Source organism: Cetorhinus maximus, chromosome 22 (assembly GCF_964194155.1).
Source record: "Cetorhinus maximus chromosome 22, sCetMax3.hap1.1, whole genome shotgun sequence".
Classification (NCBI taxonomy): Eukaryota; Metazoa; Chordata; class Chondrichthyes; order Lamniformes; family Cetorhinidae; genus Cetorhinus; species Cetorhinus maximus.
Genome location: NC_135900.1, coordinates 48,875,631 through 48,896,161, shown reverse-complemented (window position 1 = coordinate 48,896,161; position 20,531 = coordinate 48,875,631). Strand labels below are relative to the sequence as shown.

At 43.3% G+C, this 20,531-nt stretch overlaps 1 protein-coding gene across 2 annotated transcripts in view; it reads left to right on the top strand.

Moving 5' to 3' along the window:
- The first annotated feature begins 11,302 nt into the window (after positions 1 to 11,302).
- The window catches only part of LOC144696683 (adiponectin receptor protein 2-like), an 88,024-nt gene continuing 78,795 nt past the window's right edge, over positions 11,303 to 20,531 (top strand). Inside the window, exon 1 of one of the 2 annotated variants that reach the window (XM_078568262.1) lies at positions 11,303 to 11,425. The gene's annotated coding sequence lies outside the window, so the exon portion shown is untranslated. The remainder of the gene's footprint in view (positions 11,426 to 20,531) is intronic. The other variant, XM_078568261.1, reaches the window with a different exon arrangement.

Genomic DNA, 20,531 nt, shown 5'->3' with positions numbered 1-20,531 from the left:
TCAGCCAGATCAGTCAGAAGTGGTGCTACCGAGCAACTCTTGATGATGGACATTGATGTCACCCACCTAGAGTACATTCTGCACCTTTGCCAACCTCAGTGCTTCCTCCAAGTGATCTTCAACATGGAGGAGCACTGATTCATCAGCTGAGGAGGGTGGTACGTGGTAATCTGAAGGAGGTTTCCGTGCCCATGTTTGACCTGATGCCATGAGACTTCATAGGATCCAGAGTCAATGTTGAGGACTCCCAGGGTAACTCCCTCCTGACTATATATGTGCTGCCACCTCTGGATTTGTACTGCTATTGGGACAGGACATACCCAGGGATGATGATGGTGGTGTCTGGGACATTATCTGTAAGATATGATTCTGTAAGGATGACTATGTCAGGCTGTTGCTTGACTAGTTTGTGAGACAGTTCTCCCAATTTTGGCACTATCCCCTAGATGTTAGTAAGGAGGACTATGCAGGGTCGACAGGGCTGAGATTACAGTTGTCGTTACAGGTGCCGAGGTTGGTGCCGGGTGGTCTACCTGGTTTTATTTGTTTTTTGTGACTATGTAGCGGTTTGATACAACTGAGTGGCTTGCTTGGCCATTTCAGAGGGCATTTAAGAGTCAACCACATTACTGTGGGTCTGGAGTCACATGTAGGCAAGACCAGATAAGGATGACAGATTTCCTTCCCTAAAGGATATTAGTGAACCAGATGGGTTTTTACAACAATTGACAATGGTTTCATGGTCATCATTAGACTTTTAATTCCAGATTTTTATTGAATTAAAATTCCACCATCTGCCATGGTGGATTCAAACCCAGGTCCCCAGCGACAATGCTACTATGCCATTGCTTCCCCATAAAGAAGAGAGAGCTGGAGAGGCAGAGGGAGGGATTTGGGAAGGAATGCTAGATAATAAGAGGCAAGATTGCATAAATTATCACTGACCAGTGGTGGCCAAACATGACTGGAATAACAATAATTCATGTATTCTTCATTAGAAGGATCTGCAAAACTGTAATGATTTGGATTTTGTGTCTTTGTCAACATATTAAAGATCTTCTTTGTAAATGTGCAAGGAAAGAGAGACAGAGATATGACTATGTTCAGGGGGCACACTCCCAAGTTGGGGAGATAAGGAGCTGGGAACCAGAAGAAACACCAGGGCCCATGATTTCCCTTCCTTGCCTCAGGGTAATGCCCTATGCCCAACCATCTTCAGCTGCTTCATCAATGACCTTCCCTCCATCATTAAGTCAGATGTGGTGATGTTTGCTGGTAATTGTGTTTTGTAGTTTGGTCTCATCGCTTAATCTGTATTGGGAAGGTTTCCCTCTACTCTTGAGTAACTCTGGTATGACTCAGGTAGGTTACTTCAAAACTACCTTATTAACAGTAGAGAATAGGCTAAATAAGTACATGTTTCTTGTGTGCAGACCAATCCATTTTTTTAACAAGTGTCTCTAGCGCATGACTGCTGATATCGCTATTGCATCCATGATACACATCATTATTCTCAGTACAATAACTATTAATCCATCATACTACACCTCCCCCCAAGTATAATGTCATCTTCTTTAAGAACAATGTTAAACTATTTCTTAAACTATTTTCTGAACTTCTGTAACCTCCTTTACTGTTACAGGTTCTATCCAACTCCTATTCCTACTCTTTCCCCGCCCTGAAGTCACTGTTATGAGGGATTCAATCTCCCACAGTGTTCTCAGCTCTCTGGGAGGACATCTTGGATACACGTGGCGTCCATCTTCACCACAATGGTGAAGCAGCTTTCCAGGACTGCTGGAAATTAGACTGATCTCAATGACAGCTAAACTATAAGGATTTTATCTCTACCTTGTAGCCTTTTTCGATTCCTTCACCCCACCCCACCCCATCTAGGGCTATCTGTACCTTGCTTGTCCTGCTTTCTACCCTTAATTAGCACATTCCTTAGATAATATCACCACGTTCAACACCTCTTTGTCCTTTGTCTATGACATCTTTTGGCTATCTCCACCTATCACTGGCCCTCTATCCAGCTCTACTTGTCCCACCCCCCTTAAACTAGCTTATATTTCACCTCTCTTCTATTTTTATTTAGTTCTGTTGAAGAGTCATACGGACTTGAAACGTTAACTGTGTTCCTCTCCGCAGATGCTGCCAGACCTGCTGAGTTTTTCCTAGTATTTTTATTTTTATAAGGATCGTAGGACCTTTTCAAAGAAAGACTGATCCAAGAGAGAAGACTGAAGGACATTGACACTTGCACTTTCTTGAACAGGAAGAGGATAGACTACCATTTGCTCAGGAATCTTCGGATCCCTCTTGGCACATTGGAGAAAGGCCTGAGAAGATGAAGTATCTTCAACTCCATTGAAGAATTGTACAGCTGTATCATTCATTGTTGCATTGAGGATGAAAAGGTATTCAATATCTGAGATTTGAGCAAATCTAGACAACTAGAAGAACAATAAAATTCCTCTAGGCACTGCAGAAGATGAAGAAGATGTGATTTCCTGACAACATTTCAGAAACTACATTCACTTTCTGTGGGCTGTGGCAACGTTGTCACACTTTCTTCAGTGCTCGGCTGTGGGCAATGGGAAGACTGAGTTAGCGTAAGGAGAAAAGACAAGACTATTTTCAGCAACAGAATGAATCTCCAGAATGAAATGGAGACAAAATTCTTGTACAGGACTCTGAAGCTGAAGAAGCTCTGAAGGTTTGGCCTCTGCTTCTGTGCTGAATGATTTTAGTGGAAAGAAGATTTTGAGATTTAAGTGTGGGCATCAACCTACTTTCATTCAAGCTAATAGGCTCTAACAAGGTTCTGGCAGCGTGATCCTCTCTGGAATCAAGCATTTCATTCTCCCTGGACAACTCTCTTTGGTCAGCCAGTAATATATAATACATCTCATTGGTGGGTTCAGTGGGATGAAGATATGAATTCTGCTCTTCCACAGCATACACAGCTCACACCTGAAAAAAACACCAAAGACTTCATATGCTTCAGCAATAGATTCAAGTAGCGTACCAACCTCTAGGACCTCATCTTACAATGGATCACTCAGTTGTACAATGGCTTATTTCTCATAACCTTCTTGAGGAAAGAGCCAACCTAAGTTCGGAAGGTCTTCTTGTGGATGGCCACTGTCTGCTGCAGTGCCTCCTGTGTCCACTTCCTCCAGCCTATCTTCATAAAGAACTGAGATCCACCATCTCAATCTCCTCCCAGAGTCTAGTGGATGAAGAATGAACCACTGCTCAAGGAATAACCCTCACCAGCTGCTGTCGGAGGAAATCCATCAGTTGTGCCCATGACTTTGGAGATACTTCCATGAAAGGCATCCAGTCGTCCTGTTGTAAGTTGTCATCTACTTTTTCCAGAATGCCCAGTTGTACATGTATATTTGCACTCATTAAAGATCTGCTTTGATTGAGCAATCTTTCCATCATTGCTGTTTCTTTACGTCATGGTGCAAGCACCTCAAGATGGCTACTGTAGGGTTTCCTGCCCTTTCACACATTTTGGCAGGCATTTGAGTGGCTTTGTCTCAGGCCTACCCAATTGATGGAGTCATCCAAAATTTCGGTGTCTCAATGGATTAGAGATAGATTTAGTTCCCTGAGTTTGACCTCCCTAGCATATTGAACCGTTTGATCGAATGTTAGGTTGTCTTTCATCTGTAAAACACCTGACAGCTTTTTGTCACAGACTCCGACAATGCAGTTGCGAATAAGTTCATCTTTCAATGCATCGCACCCGCAAGAATTCTAGGCGATATAGGTCAGTAAAAAACAATTCAACGATTCCCCTGGTCTTTAGGTTCTCTGAATCGTGCTTGCTCAAATATGAGGTTTCATTTCAGATTAAAATATGTATTGAACGCTTTTGAAACCGCTTTGTAGTCTGTGGTTGTTTCTTCTACCCTCTGTCTCAAGAGGACATCATCAGTGACAGGTCCGACAGCATAGAGGAATGAGCTAACCTGGTGCTTCTGTTCTTTGGCATGCAGACCCAATACTGCTCGATACCTTAGGAAGTGTTTCTTCCTTAACTCTCAATGTTGGCCTCTCTGTGGATCCTCGGTTTTTGAACGACCATGGAAGGGGCAGTGACTGCTTGACTGGTGCTGACATTACTACCAATTCTAAGTGTGCCTCTCACCAAGGTAAGTTTTCAAATTCTTACCAAGTCTTCTTGCCCTTTCACTCTGTGTTCTATCGATTGCACCAAAACGTTGTTAGATTAGTGTCACCACTGCTGTTACTGTGTTTTGTGGTTTGGTCTCATGGCTTAATCCATACTGGGAAGGTTTCCCTTTGCTCTTGAGTAACTCAGATCTGACTTAGGTAGTTTACTTCAAAACTACTTTATTAACACTAGAGGATAGACTAGAAGGTAAGTGCATCTTGTTTATGTGCAGACCAATCCATCTTTCTAACAGTCTCTAGCACATGACTGCTGATATCACTGTTACTTAATAACACACATCATTATCTTGTTACTATAACTATTAAACCATTATACTATCAATTGCACAATATTCAGTACCATTTGCTATTCCTCAGATACTGAAACAATTCGTGTCCACACAATGTGCAACAAGACCTGGCCAACATTCCAGCTTGGGCTGATAAGTGACAAGTATCATTGATGACACACAAGTGCATCTCCAGCAAGAGAGGATCTAACTATCTCCCCTTGACATTCAATAACATTACCATCATTGATTTTTTTTAAATATTTGTTCTTGGGATGTGGGCGTCACTGGCTAGGTCAGTATTTATTGCCCATCCCTAATTGCCCTCATTCAGAGGGCATTTTTAAGAGTCAACCATATTGCTGTGGGTCTGGAGTCACATGTAGGCCCGACAAGGTAAGGCCGGCAAATTTCCTTCCCCAAAGGGTTTTAGTGAACCAGATGGGTTTTTACGACAATCAACCAATGGTTTCATGGTCATCATCAGATTTTTAATTCCAAATTTTTATTGAATTCGAATTTCACCATCTGCCGTATTGGGAGTCGAACCCGGGTCCCCAGAGCATTAACCTAGGTCTCTGGAATATTAGTCCAGTGACAATACCACAGCCACCACTTCCCCTTAATCTCCTACTATCAAGTTCTCCTACTAGAAATTGAACTGGAACAGCCATATAAATACTGTGGCTACAAGAATAGGTCCGAGGCTGGGAATTCTGCGGACAGTAACTCTCACCTCCTGACTTTCCAAAGCCTGTCCATTATCTACAAGGCACAAGTCAGGTTTGTGATGGAATACTCTCCACGTGTCTGGATGAGTGCGACTCCAGCAACACTCAAGAAGCTCGACACCACACAGCAGCCCATTTAATCAGCAACCCACCCACCAACTTAAACATTCACTGCCTCCACTATCGATGCATGGTGGCAGCAGTGTGTACTATGTACAAGATACACTGCAGTCATTCACCAAGGCCCCTTTGAAAGCACCTTCTAAACCTGCGACCTCTACCACCTAGAAGGACAAGGGCAGCAGATGCATGAGAACAGCAACACCTGCAAATTCCCCTCTAAGTCACATGCCATCCTGACTTGGAACTATATCTCCATTCCTTCACTGTGACTGGGGCAAAATCTTGGAACTCCCTTCTTAACAGCTCTGATGGAATCTGTCCTGTTTGGTTTGTGGATTTTCCAGGTGGAGGTGAGGACTACAATTTCTGGCATGTCTGTGAGTTTTGGAGTGAGCACAGGCATGGCAAGAGGGACAGGCCATGCATATACCAGGTCAACCTGCTCAAAGGGTGCAAAAACCCAACCATAGGACCGAGCTCTTCGAGCACAAATAGGGACCTATGTGATGAGAGGATTCCGAAGCTGAAGATGCAGCTTGCCAACTCCATGCAGATGAAGTGCTGTGATTAACTCCCTGCCGTTGGGGCACAGAGGCCCAGGAGCAGTAGTTGCTCATTGCAGTTGGGGAGATTTGGGCTCAGGGAAGCCCTAAAGCAGTTGGCAGCAATGTGGCTGAGAAGCTGGTACTATGTCTGTGTTTAGGTACTGGAGTGTAGCATGGCTAATGCAGGGGGACGCAGGCTTGGTGGTAGGTCAGCTCAGCTGGAAATGAAGATCTAGAAGGCTGGACCCATGGCCAGGTTTTAGAGAGATCTGTAATAGTGTATCTTTTGGGTGAGGATTGTACCCATAGAGCTTGGGTGGAGTAGAGCTGCTGTTGGCTGGGTGGGGGGTGGGTGGGTGGGTGGTGGAATCAGACTAGCTCTTTGAGGGAGAGGAGCTGAAATTCTTTGAGGAAGACAAAGAATTTAAAGAATTTTTGTGACTCAGTGATGTTGGATATCTGGGTGGATTTCTGAGACCCGTCTTGGGTATGTCTGCCATTCTAATGTGCAGTTTGTGGGGTGCTCAACCACAATTTGCCTGTTAATTCATATTTACCTCATGTTAATTTGGGATGTTGCAGTAAAGATATATAGTATTGACTGTTAACTTTGTTGACTCCTGTAAAATAAAATTTATTTTTTGTTTGTAATCTTGTAGCTTTATTATCTTTGTAAGCAACTGGGATTTCTAATTTTGTCTACTTTAAAACAAAAGTTGCTGACCCCTAACCAAATCGTAACAAAATTTGAGGGCCTGGTCTGGGATCATAACACAGCACTGTAAGTGTCCTGTACCACATGACTGCAGTGGTTCAAGAAGGTGGCTCACCACCACCTTCAAGGGCAATTAAGAATGGGCAACAAGTATTGGCTTTGCCAGCAACACCCACACCCCATGAAAGAATAAAAAAAAATTAGTTCAATATTGTAAACACATTGCAGCTTTGTCATCCAAGTCTGCTACATACATGACAAATTTTGTATTTTGATGTATGTCAAAATTGTTTTCCTCTTTGAATATCTGTGCTATTCATTTTTCAATATTTACTGATAAAAGTCAAAATACAACTCAATAATTTTCCAAAAGACCAAAGCTGCTGTCTCCACACCACTTGCAGCTTAAATCCAGGATATGTACTTCAGCACTGTCAGGCCCTGGGAGCCTTTTAAGTGCTGCAGGGGCTGGATTTAGTCCTGCTGTCGCAGCACTCACCGGTGGGACAAGAAGTCATCAGAGATCTGATGCAGGTCAGTGGGAGTCAGCTGAACTCAATTATATAGTGGCAAACTCATGAATGCAGGCTTGCCACCGGATCACATTGTGGGCAGTGGCTCTGACTTCAGGAAACTCACAACACCTGATGGCTGTGCAGGAGCTGATGTCATATTTGAAGGGCAGCCACCCCCATGTTAGAGAAATCATCTTGCAGGCTGCTCTGCTCTTTAAATCTCCAGCACCTGAATTTCTGTTGCTCCAGCACAAAAAGACCATTCAAGACTCCTCTGATATTGAAGAGGTCCCTGTCCAAATGCAGCCAGACCTGGACAATATCCAGGCTTGGGCTGACAAGTGGCACGTAACATTCGCGCCACACAAGTGTCAGGCAATGACTGCCTCCAACAAGAGAGAATCCAACCATTGCCCCTTGATGTTCAATGGCATTACCATTACTGAATCCCCCACTATCAACATCCTGGGGGTTACCATTGACCAGAAACTGAATTGGATTAGCCATATAAATACTATGGCTACAAGAGCAGGCCAGAGGCTAGCAATCGTGTGACGAGTAACTCACCTCCTGACTCCCCAAAGCCTGTCCACCGTCCACAAGGCACAAGTCAGGAGTATGATGGAATACTCCCCACTTGCCTGGATGAGTGGAGCTTCCACAACACTGAAGAAGTTTGACACCGTCCAGGACAAAGCAGTCCACTTGATTGGCACCACATCCACAAACATTCACTGCCTCCACCACTGACGCGCAGTAGTAGGTGTGTACCATCTACAAGATGCACTGCAGGAATTCACCAAGGCTCCTTAGACAGCACCTTCCAAACCCACGACTACTACCACCTAGAAGGACAAGGGCGGCAGACAGATGGGCACACTACCACCTCAAAGTTCCCCTCCAAGTCAGTCACCATCCTGACTTGGAAATATATCGCCGTTCCTTCACTGTCGCTGGGTCAAAATCCTGGAACTTCCTCCCTAACAGCATTGTGGGTGTATCTACACCACATGGACTGCAGCGGTTCAAGAGGGCAGCTCACCACCACCTTCTCAAGGGCTGGGGATGGACAATGAATGCTAGCCTGGCCAGCAAAGCCCACATCTTGTGAATGAATAAAAAAAAATTTCAAAGTCCAGGGAAAAAATTCCTCTGCGTCATATAGGATCATTCAGTGGCATCATTGGGTTCCACTGAGGTCTGAGATGTCACAGTCCAGCCAGCGCATCCCCTCTAGTTCTTGAGGATGAAAAAGGACAGAGTAGATGATTTCCATACTGCCACTACCTCCCCTTTCCTTGCAGGCAGCCTCCTTTGTGTCCTGTCCTTAGGGACTTAGATATGTGATGCCACCTTAAGGGATGATCCCTCAGCACCTCAGTTTTGCACTGCCCCTTGAAATTTTGGACCCAGTACTTCTGGGTTCTGAACTTCCTGCCTGAGGCTTCGCCCCTCAGTGTCAGCTCAGCATGTTTTACACAGAGAAAATGTCTCCTAGATCAATCCAGTTCACTGTGACTCAGTCTCCTGGAAGTCCAAAAGCAGGATGACCAACTGCCCTGTGTCCCTGTATTCAGACAGCCCATGGGAGGCTAAGCCTGGGAGCCGCCTTTTGCTTTTTTGTGTCCTTTATCGTTTTGTGAGCACCCCCACTGTGGCCATTGGCCACCAGGGGGAGTTTTGGTGATTTGAGTGGCACTCAGTCTGCCGGTCAGCTAGCAGAGAGATGATAATGTTGTGACTCCACACAGTATGTTCGAAGTTTTGTTTGCCTTAAACGTCGCTGCTTGCGCCACTCTTATGGTCATCCGCACCCTACCAGCTCCATACCAGTCCCATGGTCACCTGCATCCACCACCCCTCCCCCACACCCCCACCCCTCAAATTACTTTGTTTCGTAAGAGTTAGGACACTCAGTGAGTCAAGGAAGCCATATATAAGTACCAACTTTTCATTAGGCTTGTTGCTGAAGGCACAAGAGTCACGAGTTTCAGTAAATTGGGGAAGCTGGATTAAATGACATCGAATTTAAAATATATGTAAGTGGTCACTTCAATGATCTTCCCACCACTGACGGGTGAGGTTCTCTTTTTGTTACCTTCCCGCTGCTGACTTAAATGCTTATAGTTTTCCCACATTCGGGAGAATGATACGCAGCCCCCCATGCAATTCTCTGTGCTCGCCCACTCTCTTGTCCGGAACAGTGGATTCCACAAATTCCTACCCCAGGGCTCTGCTGTTCTGCTATGTCCAGGTACCGAAGTGATTTAAAACCCAGAACCCAAAGCATTGTGTGCCAAACCTCAGAACATCCCAGTTCTGAAAGACCTCAGCCTGAAATTGTTTAATGAGAAAACAAATTCAGCTAGGTGGAGCAGGGTGGTGGTGGTGGGTGGGTTATAGTTGGGCTTCCGTTCAAGGAAGAAACAGAGGGCCCTGAGACTACCCTGGTGTGGATGGAGATGTAGAGGGATTGGGCAACCATAGACCGGTTAAGAATTTGAAATTGTTGAAATGATGTTGGCATCAGAAGAGTCACAGATGCAGATGGCAGAAATTGGACAAGAGGAGAAAAAAATAGAGTCTAAGCACCAGAAATGACAATAACACACCCTGTCATGTCGACCCTGCAAAGTCCTCTTTACTAACATCTGGGCTTGTGCCAAAATTGGGAGAGCTGTCTCACAGCCTACACAACAGCCTGACATAGTCATAATCACTAAAACATACCTACAGCCAATATTCCAGACATCACCATTCCACCAGCAGAACAGGCCCATCAGAAATGATAACAGAGTGGTATACAGTCAGGAGGGAGTTGCCCTGGAAGTCCTCATTATTAACTCTGGACCCCATGAAGTCTCATGACATCAGGAAAACATGGGCAAGAAAACCTCCTGCTGATTACCACCTACCATGGTACCATGATGAATCTCCTCCAGTCCAGCAAATTTTCTATGTTTCTATGACAATGGGTTTTTGAAAAAGAGGGATAATGATAGCTGTTTTAAAAGGGAAGAGAACAGTGCCTGAGTTGCTGGTACAGTTTTCAACATTGATTTGCATCGGCACCAGAAGGAGAGGTTTACCAGCAGTTTAGTAGGAATGGGGTTATGTGAATAGGGACTGAATTTTGTGAAGGCATGAGGGGAGGCAAGTGGAACTAAAGAAGATTCAGGTTCAGGTCCAGGACAAAGGAGCATCTAGAGAAAGTCAGAAGAATATATATTGTGCAGTACTGAGGAATGGCATGCTGTGTTCAAGGTGCCGTCTTTCAGATGAGACATTAAACCAAGACCCCATCTGCCTGCTAGGATGGATGTAAAAGATCCCTGGCACTATTTTGAAGAAGAGCAGGGAGATTATCCCTGGCACAAAAGCAAAATACTGCAGATGCTTTAAATCTGAAACAAAAACAGAAAATGCTGGAAAAACTCAGCCGGTCTAACAGCATCTGTGGAGAGAAAAAAAAGTTAATATTTCGAGTCCGTATGAAGAAGTTGAATCTGGAGAAGAGTCGAAACGTTAACTGTTTTTTTTTTCCTCTCCACAGATGCTGTTAGATCTGCTGAGTTTTTCCAGCATTTTCTGTTTTTCTTTCTGATTATCCCTGGCGTCCTGGCTAATATTTATCTCCTAATCAACTTAACAAAAACAGATGATCTGGTCATTATCACACTGCTGTTTATAAGAGCTTGCTGTGCACAAATTGACTGCTGCATTTCCTACATTACAATACTGACTACACTTCAGAAAATAGCTCATTGGCTGTGAAGCACATTGCTGCGTCCAATGGTTATGAAAAGTGCTACATAAATGCAAGTCGTTCTTATTTACCATTTATAATACAAAACCCTTGTAACTACTTTTTCACACATCAAGGCTATTCTTGAGGTGCCAATTTCTTTGAAACTATTGAGCAGTTTTGACTATTTTTCTGAATTGGGGCTATTTACATCTTCATTTCACTTTAAGCAAACAAAAAGACTAATTTTTCAGCCATGTGTTTTGTGGAGCAACAATGAACAAACCACTGGCTATGTTGTGAACAGTAGAAACCATTGCGATGTTTACCAAACATCTGACACTTCAGCTCCCAGATCACTTATACCACTTCCTGTCCCTCAGCCACTCTGCGGAAGTAATGTACCTCGTGGCGCCAATGGCGCATTCCTATTGGCCAGGAGCTGCTCAGGAGATGTCTGACGCTGTGGAGCAACCGAGTCAAACCAAAAAGAGATAAGGATATGGAGCAGTGATCGTCAGTAGTTGCAAGCGGAATGTAGAGAGAATTAAAGGTCTCTTCATCGGATAGGTAATGTAAACTACCAATTATACTATTAATTTATAGTAGTCCGCGCCACCGCGTTGGCAACTAAATCAGGTTCATGAGAATTGTACAAAACGGGGGATTCATTGTTGCCGAGGTCAAACGGTGTGAGAGAACCAACTGACAAGGGGAGCGCGAGCGAGAGAACCAACTGACAAGGGGAGCGCGAGCGAGAGAACCAACCGGCACAAGGGGAGCGCGAGCGAGAGAACCAACTGACAAGGGGAGCGCGAGCGAGAGAACCAACCGGCACAAGGGGAGCGAGACATCAGAGCGTGTAACCAGGAGGAGAGACAGTGGAGGGAGGGAAATGGAACGTGGGCTGTATCTATTTGCAACACAACTGGGATAGACCGGATTTCTGATTCCTCCTCTTGGAGGATGGCACCCTACAGTTTGTTCAGAATGCGTAATTTGATCCTGGCTGCTGTAGAGTAATTCAATGTTCTCTGCCATGTGTAATCTGATTCAACCATTTTCAGGCAGGTTATAGAGTTCAGACAAAGCACATAATTGGAATGAGTCCTTTGGGAGGGCACATGGTGCCCATGATACAGACGTTTGTAGAATACATGGTATTCACCTGCTGAGTTCAGGCAGGAAGGGGATGCCATGGAGGGATTTCAACATGAGGATAAACATTTTAAAATTGTGTTGGCTTGTGATCCACCAGCGTAGCCTAGGGAGCACAGGGGTGCTGGGTGAACAGGACTTGCTGTGAGTTAGGATATGCGCAACAGAGTTTCAAGAACATAAGAAATAGGAGCAGGAGTAGACCATACTCCTGTAGATCTTACAAATAGACCTTGAGCCTGCCCTGCCATTCCGTACGGTCATGACGGATCATCTGCCTCAACTCTACTTTCCTGCCGGCTCCTCATATTCCTCGCTTCCCTGAAAAATCTGTCTTATTTCAAGCTTGAATACACCCATGATAGAGCATAAGAAACAGGAACAGGAGTATACTTGATGAGCTCAAGTTCATTAAGGGCGGAAGATAAGAGGTCAGACAGGATAATATTGGAATAGTTAAGTCTTACAACTATCACGCGTACAATTTCTTGTATACAGGTAGGACCAATATAAGGTACGCTTTCATTTAAAAAAAATATATTCATTGCTGAACGCAGGCAAGGCCAACGTTTATTATCCATCCCTAATTGCCCTTGAGAAGGTGATGGTGAGCTGCTTTCTTGAACTACCTCAGCCTGTGTTCTGTAGGTACATCACAGTGCTGTTAGGTAGGGAGATCCAGGTTTTTGACCCTATCACAATGAAGGAACACAATATATTTCCAAGCCAAGATGTTGTGTCACTTTGGGGGAAAAATTGGAGGTGGTGATGTTCCATGTACCTGCTGCTCTTCTCTTCTAAGTGGTAGAGGTTGAGGGCTTGAGAGGTGCTGTCAAAGAAGTCTTGGCAAGTTGTTGTAATGCATCTTGCTACACATGCCATTGTGAACCAGTGGTGGAAGAAGTGAAAGTTTGGGCTGCTTCGTCCTGGACGTAAATCACCTGGCAAGTGGGGAATATCCCGTCACACTCCTGATTTGTGCCTTGTAGCTTGTGGAAAGGCTTTAGGGAGCCAGGAGATGAGTAACATGCTGGAGAATTCTCAGCTTCTGACCTACTCTTGTAGTCACAGTATTTATGTGGCTAGCCCAGTTAAGTTTCTGGTTAATGACACCCCTTTGACTGTTGATAGTGGGGGATTTGGCCATGGTAATATATTTGAATGTCAAAGGGAAGGTGTTGAGAGTCTTGTTGGAGATGGCCATAACCTGGAAATTATGTGACATGAATTTTTTTGCCACTTAACAGCCTAAGTATGGGTCTAGGCCTTGGTCATCCTGCATGCGGGTATGGGTATTTAGTTATCTGAGATATTGAATGGAATTAAACACTGTGCAACCATCAGCAAACATTCCCAATTCTGACCTTATGATGGAGGGAAGCTATTTGTGCCCAGGGCATTGCCCTGAGGAATTCCTGCAGCAATGTCCTGGGACTGAGATAATTGGGCTTCAACAATAACAACCATCTTCTTTTGAGCCAGTGGAGAGTTTTCCCTGATTCCCAATTTTACTGTGGCTTCTTGGTGTCTAACTCAGTCAAAATGCTGCAGTGATGTCAAGGGCAGTCACTTTCATCTCACCCCTGGAATTCTGCTCTTTTTGTTCATGTTTGGCCAGGGCTGTAATGAGTTCTGAGTGGTGCTGGTGGAACCCAAACTGAGCAGAATATTGGTGAGTAAGTGCTGCTTGATGGCACTTTTGATGACACCTTCTGTTACTTAGCTGCTGATTGAGAGTAGACTGATGGAGCAGTAATTGGCAGATTGGATTTGTCCTGTTCTTTTGTATACAGGACATATCAGAGCAGTTTTCCACTTTACAGGTACTAATGTCTACCTGACACTGTAACAACTTGGATAGAAGTGCAGGTAGTTATGGAGTACATGTTTGCAGCACCACAGCTGAATTGTTGTGGGGGCCTCTAGCCATTGTTGTATTTGCCGTTTCTTGCCATCACGTAGAGTGAATTAAATTGGTTGAAGAATGGCATCTGTAATGGTGTGCACCCCAGAAAGAGGCCGAGATGGATCATCCATTTGGTATTTTTGGCTGAAGATGGTTGTAAATGCTTCAGCCTTGTCTTTGGACTCATGTGCTGGGCCCTGCTCACCTGCGGGGTCCTGCAGTGTCCTGCAGTTGTTGAGGTTTGGAACCTTTCCTCCTGTTAGTTATTTATTTGTCCATCACCATTCATGAGTGGATGTGGCAGGACTGTAGACCTTTGACCTGATCCATTGGTTAGCTCTGTCTATAGCATGTAGCTTCTGTTGTCTAGTCACTAGTCATCTCATCCAAATGGGATGCATCCTAGGTTGATTACGGAAGCTAAGGTGGAGATAGCTTAAGTTCTGACCACAATCTTTAATCCTCCTTGAATATTGGAATGGTGCCAGAGGGCCAGAACGTTGCAAACGTTGTTCAAAATAGGAGCGGGATAAACAGGACAATTGGTCGAACTTCAGTGATGGGAAAACTACTAGAGAGTGGGTGGGGGGAATAAAGGAAGGTGATTCATCTTCCCATCTGGATAATGTTCCCCCTCTTATTCACAACCCCTTTTAAATCTGGATCATATTCTCCTTTTCCCCTAACCCCCACTCCACAGCCCTTCTGATCTCCTCTCTTATCTCCCCTCCCCCTCTTTTTATCCCCTGTTATCTTAGTAATCAGTGACTCACATGGGAGTGGTTGGGACAGAGAGCATGGGTACAATTTCCTCAGGCAATGCGACCTTCTAGAATCTCATTGAAATGGCCATATCTCAGCCGTGGCATTACCTGTCAACAGATTATTTAATCGTGGGGTGGAGTTCTATCAAAGTGAAACCTATTTATATGTGAAACATCCTGCCGAAATAACACTGCTGAATTCAGAGTGTGCTGATGTGTTACAGATCACTGAAGGAGTCCAAGTTGCTGTAGGAACATACACATTTACATGCATGCTGTAGTCTACGAATAGTGATGGTAGAGGCTCCAACTTTTTTCCATCACATGGCTGACCAGGAATCTGTCCTGCTCTTAATGCTTGTCCTTGACATGTGTTGGAAGGATTTGCAGGTTGATGATCAACCTGTTTGGCACGTTATGAATGTACCTTCCTTGGCCATCAAGTCTTCCGGTGGGACTGGAACCTGGAGCTTCTGGCTCAGAGGCAGGAGTGCTTACTCTGCCACAAGACATCCTCCATGAATCTAAAGTAGATGCCCATAAACTGGCCCAAGTGAGAAATTTGCTGACACTACTATATGAATCCGTCTAAGTAGTGTGATGGTTGAGAAATTTGAGGTTTGCACTTAGCTGCCAATGTGTGTTACTTAAGGGGCACAATTCAAAAAGCTGTTATTCTTTTAATTATGCCTACAGGACAAATGAGCTTGGAAATTGGTGCATCAGAAGTTCAGAATGAGTTTTATGGTTCATCTTAAAAGAAAAATGCGTTTAATCTTTTCTGAGAAGCTGAATATAATACTTAGCTCATTATGTCGAACAGGGCTATGATCAGTAACTGCTTTTTTTTAAAAGAGTGAATATGAAATGGATGATTTGCCTAAGCTGGTTGTGTAACAGAATCATAGAAAGATTTACGGCACAGGAGGTCATTCGAACTATCGTGTCCGTGCTGACTGATTAAGAACTATCCAGTCTAATCCCACTTTCTAGCTCTTGGTCCGTAGCCCTGTAGATTACAGCACTCAAGTGCATATTCAAATATTTTTTCAATGCAGTCAGGTTTCAGCATCTAACACCCTTTGAGGCAGTGACCATATTTTAATCCCAATGAGAAACTTGATTTCAGAGAGCCAAGAACTAGGAGCAGTTCTTTAGTTAACCATTCTGTCACTGTCGAGCATTGAAATTGGTTCAAGTGTACAGGTTTTCTCTGAGTTAATAAAAACAGAAGTTGCTGGGAAAACTCAGCAGGTCTGGCAGCATTTGTGGAGAGAGGAACAGAGTTCATGTTTCGAGTTTCAAACTGGTTCTGAAGAAGAGTCATATGGGACTTGAAAGGTTAACTTTGTTTCTCTCTCCACAGATGCAGCCAGATGTGCCGAGTTTTCCCAGCATGTTGTTTTAATTTCAGATCTCCACTCTCCACAGTATTTTGCTTTTATTTTCTTAGTTATGAATAGGGTTAAAACTTCTTGCAATATAAACAGTAGAATCAGCTTAATAATGTCCAGGTAGATTGGATATTTGGTTTATGTTTTTAGTTTTGTGTATTAAGCATTGCTGAAATAAACATACAAAGCTGAGAAATCAAAGGAGAGTAACATTACTGGAATATAAGATCCATAATGCAGGAAATTGACGTAAGCAATGGAATTGTAGCAAGTATATTTGATCGCCGCATAAAGACTGATGTTTGCAGAGTATTATCCATTTTCGATGATTTCTTTTCATTCATGGGATGTAGGCATCACTGATGAGGCCAACATTTATTGCTTTTGACAAGGTGGTTGTGAGCCACCTTCTTGAATACAACTGAGTGGCTTGCTAGAGGGCAGTCACCAACATTATTATGGATCTGGGGTCACATGTATATCAGATCATCTGAGGATAGCAAGTTTCCTTCCCTCTCTCTTCAGGTACCATGCCCTAAGAGGGCATCTTCATTGGTGGTGTGACTTATCCAAGATATCTTCATTATTGGCCTCCAAAACCATAACTCTGAAGCCTCAATTCTTCTCTACATTGCTTCATTGGCCATCCAACACTCGTTCCTGTATGTCAAAATTGGTGTGATGTAGCATTTGAGGATTCTCAGCTTTGTTTTCATGGTTGATTTTGAGTTGATCATAATCTTATTAATTTTTAGAAATGCATCTTTGGCCATTCCAATCTTTCATCTTATTTCTTGATCGCGCTTTCCGTCCGATGTTACCTAGGTAACAAAATTTGCCCAACTGTGTGACTTTTTCATTTTTCACTGTGATCTTACATTCTGCTATGATTTCCTTTTTGGACACTACTAGACATTTTGTTTTCTTCCAATTTATGCTCAACATACTCATCAGTTCTTCGTGTTTCACCTTATCAAACAGCTTTTATAATCAATAAAACACATGATTATGTCTGTTTTTATTCCAATGGCTCTCTCTGATAGCACACATACCATAAAGATAGTATTTCTCGTTCCTCTATAAAACCACATTGAAGAGCTGAAATTTCTGGCTTTACCTTATCCCTGGCCCTGTTCACCAGTACTCGAAGAAGGATCTTAGTAATGTGACTCATCAGACTGATCAGACTTTGTATCTGCCAGATGTACACCCAACTTTTCCTGTGATTTCCCTAATGTCTTTATGCATTGTTCGTGAGTCTGTGTTTTTATTTTTTTTATTCCTTCACAGTTTTTGTTCAGCCAGTTTTCCTTCTTTTCAACACATTTTTGTTTAATCCTTTTATCCAATTCCTGATATTTCCATTGATGTATTTGCTTTACCTGCCATCAGTTCTCCATCAGGTCCAATATTTCATCTGTCATCCATTTTTGTTTCTTTTCTTTAGTTGGAATGGTGATTTTTTTGATGATTCTAGCACTAATGCTTTGAACATTTTCCATGTTGAATGGTTTCCTTGGTCTTCAAGCTGTTTGAAATGGTTTTGAACTTCCACTTTAAATTTTTCTTTAATTGAGCTCTCTGTATTGAGCAGTTCATAATCTAGTCTCTTTAATGTCCCTGTTTTTTTCAACTTCCTCAGCTTTATTTTGATGGTGCAAACTACAGGTGCATGGTTGCTCCTGCAGTCACTGCCTGGGTAGGTCTTTATTTGTTGAACTGCTTTTTGGAATCCACTGTTTATTGTCATGTTGTCAATTTAATTTCTGGTCATGTCACCAGGACTTGCCCAGGTGTATTTCCTTCTTGAACTAGGTATTTAGAATAACCTGATCACTTGCTGTACACCAGTCAATCCACCATTAACCCTGTTTCATTGGGATCACCAACTATATTGCCTTTCCTGATAGAAATAATTTTGTATTTAGATCACCCATTGCAAAAATCAGCTCATTTGTTTTACATTAGTGATTGGATATAACCAGGTCTTCATAGAATTGATCAGAATCCTCTTCTTCACTGTCAGATGTTGGTGCCAGACTTGGATGATGGCAAGATTGAGAGATTGGGCTTTGATTTTTACTAAAATCACTCTGGTTGAGATGGCTCAGTGACCCAGCACATATTTTGAGACTTCTTCATCTAGGAGTATTCTGACACCCCCTCATGCTTTTGACCCCCTGAGTAGATGAATGTGATACCATCTGATGTAAAATTACCTGCATCTTTCCAGCATGTTTCACTCAAACCAAGAATGTCGACTTTCAAACGCCTCACTTCATGCTTGACATTCATCAATTTTCCAGGTTGTAACAGGGTTCTCATATTTTATGTTCCGATGTTAATGCTTTTTGAGTGCTAACAGTAGCATGATGACGATCCAGTGTCAACTGTAGCGCGTGACTAACCGTACCGAGCGAGGCATTCCCTCCTGGATTGAAGGGATCCCCTTGATGCTGTTGTGACTTTTATTTGATTTGTATTGGTCCATGGTTACTGTAGATAACTGTACCGTAGTGGTTGCCGTTGCCTTCTGAAGTCTGCAGTGCTCAACTAACATCAGCTTGAATCGGTTGTTGTTACACCAGCTGAACCAGGTTTCTGCCAGCCATGAAGGTCCACCACCCTGCTTCCACAATGGCTTCACTGTAACCCTGGCATGGGACCCTTCCAGGGACTGTCAGCTGAGCCAGCTGAACCTGGAGCTCACAGAAGGGATGGGTCGACTATACCTTGGGGGCTCTCCAGATACCCTAAAATAAAAGCAAAATACTGTGGATGCTGAAAATCTGAAATAAAAACAGAAAACACTGGGAAAACTCAGCAGTTCTGGCAGCATCCGTGGAGAGAGAAACAGAGTTAACGTTTCGAGTCTGTATGACTCTTCAGAGCTCAATCTAGTAATTTCATCATTTATTCATCATTACTGATACTAGCTTTTTTATTCCAGATTTATTTAATTAACTGAATTTAAAATTCCCAGGTGCTATGGTGAGATTTGGATCATTTCTGGATCATTAAGCCAGGCCTCTAGATTATTAGTCGAGTAACATAACCATGTTACTAGTGCATACCCTGAAATAATTAGAGTTGACCACACAAGTTAATTAGCTTGAAACACCTGTTATGATTCTTGGTCATAGTTATTGGTAAGATCTGGTTAGCGACCAATAACATTTGTTTAAAGTAGGTAAAGTTTGAGATTCAAGACATTTGCTCAGCAAAGAAAGCCACAAGTTTCCACAGGTTTTGAAGAAATAGAAATAAACTTTACTATACAAGGTCAGAAAGATAAAACAATTTGCACTATCTATCTTATTCTCCTAACATTCAGGGTTATAATGAGATACATATGAATTAACAGGCAAACACACCACACTGCACAATAAATGGCAGATGTGACCAAAGCAAATTCCATGTATTTCTTAACAACCCAACCAGACGTCCATAATAGAGAGTCAACTAATTGCACTAAAATACTGTCTCTCCCACGAGGGTTTCCAATCTTCAGCTTTGAAGATCTCGCCTTGGATCGACATCTGGAAAGAATTCCAAAGGGGATGGCTTCAAAGACAGGCCACCTCGCAGGGTTTCAATCTCGTCTCCCGAGATTCCGTTCGCCTGGATTCCTGAATCTACGCTCTGACACCAAACTACAAGTACAACTTCAGCTCTTCGGCTGTGCCGAGCAGAACACTACTGCTCCAGAGGGGTACCTTTGCCCCAATGCCCGCAGCACAAAGTCACCAACCTTTGACTGCCTTCTTGTATCTTCAGGGCTTCTTCGATTACCAACTCTTCTTATGAGCCCACTTCACTTAAAGTCTGCTCCCCATAGCTCTTTCTCTAATTGGAACCTGTTTCTCTGTTCCTATTTTTCTTAACTTAACAGGGACCTGTTTCTGTCCCCTGTTTTTGTCCCTTACCTGGACTTTCTTTTGGGACCTCTCCCTGTCTCCTGCCTCGGACACTAGTCTTTTATCATGCACCACACCTGGTCACTGACCTGGGTGTTTTGCGCCCTTTTTTTCTGTCTATGCGCAGGCATGCGGGGCCTGTCCTGGGCCCAAAGAACATGAAGATGCAGAACTGCGCATGTGCAGCCCACTTGCAGCGTGCATGTGCGCAGAAAGCCTGAGGTCTGTTGGGAGTTGAAGTTCCCGACTTCCGAGCTCAATGCTAAGGTGAGCTTGGGTTCCGTAACAACCCGAGAGCCAGTAAAATGAATTTTTTTTTTTGAGAAGCTTGTACTACAAACGTGATTAGATTTATCTGACCAGTGATCATTCAGACCCATTGATCAACTTCTAATCTATAATGGCAGTGTGGACCAGTAATTTAACAAAGGTTCATTATGTTTATGTTAGTTCATTGTACAAGCTAAATCCTTGTATTGTGTGTGTGTGTGTCTGTGTTAAATTTATTCATTTCAACATTTCCTCTGGGCGTAACTT